At 51.8% G+C, this 2,749-nt stretch overlaps 1 non-coding gene across 1 annotated transcript; it reads left to right on the forward strand.

Moving 5' to 3' along the window:
- The first annotated feature begins 911 nt into the window (after nucleotides 1-911).
- Nucleotides 912-984, forward strand: TRNAV-UAC (transfer RNA valine (anticodon UAC)). Its single transcript has one exon. It is a non-coding gene; the product is annotated as a tRNA-Val (tRNA).
- Nucleotides 985-2,749: the final 1,765 nt, after the last annotated feature.

Below are 2,749 nucleotides of genomic sequence, written 5' to 3' on the forward strand. Positions count from 1 at the left end.
GAGACGGTGACATTCCAATGAAGCGGTTTTCATCATCATGAAGGCCTTCATGCATGCATGAAGAACCTGTTTGGTTTGATGAACATGCCGGTTCATCACGCTTGCTGTTTAAAATACTCGTTAGGTGGTTCCGCTTTTCTTTTGGGGAAGGCGTGCATTTCAGGCTTGCAGGGAAAAGTGCCATTTCCGAGTTCAAAGATCGCTGCTTTAAAGTGGAAAGAAAAGTGCAAAGCATCTTCTTGCCAGTGATTCATCAAGATTGCCGCCGGCTCGGTTTAAAGTGAAAAGAAAAGTGCTGCTTTGCTTTGCTTTGCTGGATTCGCAGATTATGGCCAGAAGATGATATTGCCTTCTTGCATGATCCTTCTGAATTTTACCAACGGAATTTCGAAATTCCAGCATTCAACTCTTTCCGCAATCTGAGCCGCATTAAAGATTATCGTATAATAATCCATGAATATTCAGGCCTTCTTGAAAGTTCAAAAGAAGAACTTTGGTAGCCATTTATATTACACTTTTTACCGCTTCTTCTTCTTCCGCAGTGCAGTTTTCTTGCGCTTCATGAAGAAAAGGTGTTGTTTGAAATTGTAGCTTGAATCTTATCGGAAAACTAACTCTAGGCCTTCTTGATGAACAGCTATGGATAATACGGCGGAAGTTGCTTGCGGGGAAGAACCAAGGTGGTGGATGAACCCGCTGCTTCATCAGCGCGATGAAGACGATTAACGCTACTTATCGGCTACGGTAAAGTCAGACGGCCCGATGGGGGAGTTGCTAGCAGAAGCTAGACAATTGCTAGCGGCCCAACAAGAAAAGAAGCGGATTGACGTGGCCGTAGAAAGAATGGATAAATTTCTATGTGACCTACAGAAAACAGAGCCGGCGAGACTCCGAAGTATCGCCGGCACTCCGGGTAATTAGCTCAGTTGGTAGAGCGCCTCGTTTACACCGAGGGAGTCAGCGGTTCGAGTCCGTTATTGCCCATGGTTGTAAACTTGGTTATTAGGACGCCTTAGTTCCTATCAATCTAAAATAGAATGATCAATTACCACGCTTAACCTTTCTGGTCGGAGGGGCCAAAGAGGAGGCCCTGCGGTACAACCTATTTGTTTTCTGAAGGCGTTGCGTGCGATTTACAAAGACCTGAAAGCTTGGCACGCTTTCCCGTTGATTATTGATGGCTCGTGATCTTGTCGGGAAAGGGATGGATGTCTGAGCGGTTTAAAGAGTCGGTCTTGAAAACCGAAGTATTCGGAGAGATACCGGGGGTTCCCTCGGCCTAGTGCGAATGTGTACCCTGCCACAAGGAGGGACCAACTCGGTGGCCCACATGGTGAATGCAATTAACAAGGTACTGAGGGATTGCATCCCGGACCTCACCATGCCATTTCTGGACGACATCCCGATAAAGGGGTGCCCGGTGGAAGAGAAGGACGGGACAGTCGGGCCAGACGGATGCCGGCGATTCGTGGCAACACACATCGACGACTGCGAGAAGGTGCTACAAAGGCTAGAGGATGCGAGGCTCACCTTCTCCGGGGAGAAATCAGCCTTCGGGCAATCAGAAATCCTGGTGGTCGGACACCTGTGTGGACCGTATGGCCGGAAGCCGTCTCCGGCAAAAGTAGAAGCCATCTCCGCGATGAAGACCGACTGTAGCTCGGTTACGGAAGTTCGGAGGTTCCTGGGGGCATGTGCGTTCTACCACATATGGATCCCGCATTACGCCCACGTTGCGGAGCCGCTATACGGGTTGCTAAAAAGGGGGCGAAAATTGAGTGGCGAGACGAGCACACAGAGTCGGTCCGGAAGCTAAAGGAAGCTCTTGCGGCAGCACCGGCGCTCCGGAAGGCTGTCTACGAGAAGGGTACCCCGGTATACATAACGGTGGATACGAGTCCGACCGGGATCGGATGGGTCGTCAACCAAGAAGACGGGGACGGCATTTGGTTCCCAATCCGATTCGGTGCGAAGGTCCTCAGTGAGCGGCAGCGAGGGTACGCCCAGGTTAAACGCGAACTCTGGGGTATCGTTTCGGCAGTAAAGGCCGACAAAGACTACCTGATCGGGACAGAAGTGATTATCGAGACGGATTTCCTGCCAATTCTCGGCATGGTTTCCGGATGCGCGACACCGGACCTGGCGGTGCTCAAGTGGATAGCGTACATCAAGTCCGTGGACCCGGAAATACGGCACATTTCCGGAAAGGACAACGCCATGGCCAACATGCTTTCGAGGGCGAGGTTTGATGACGAGGGCGGCATGGTTTCGGAGGACGAAGAAGTCGGCGTGGACTTCTTCGAGGCGGCGTACATGACGACCGATGGGACGAGCACTCCGGCACTTAACGACTTCGACGAGAGCAAGTACAACGGCGAGTGGCTCTAGATCAGTGGATTTTTGAGGACAATGACGCCGGATGCGTCATGGATGAGGGACGAGACCAACCAGATCAGGAAGAAAGCATACCGATTCTTTCTCCAGGACGGATACTTATGGAAGCACCCGAAGAAGAGGAACGGCGTCCCGCTCCGGGTGGTGGCGATGAAGGAAGAACAGGAGGAGCTGTTGACGGCCTACCACGACAGCCCTTGGGCTGGACACCGTGGAACGTGGGCCACGTTCGAGAAGATAAAGGGGAAGTACTGGTACCGGGACGTGCATCGGTTTGTGACAATTTGCGAGAGCTGTCAGATGCACTCCATAGTCCGACATCGGGACGAGCTTCACCCTACGTACCCTCCGACCA

This window comes from Azolla caroliniana, unplaced genomic scaffold, assembly GCF_043228905.1.
Source record: "Azolla caroliniana isolate FFs.n. ecotype wild unplaced genomic scaffold, voAzoCaro1.0.p SCAF_16, whole genome shotgun sequence".
Classification (NCBI taxonomy): domain Eukaryota; kingdom Viridiplantae; phylum Streptophyta; class Polypodiopsida; order Salviniales; family Salviniaceae; genus Azolla; species Azolla caroliniana.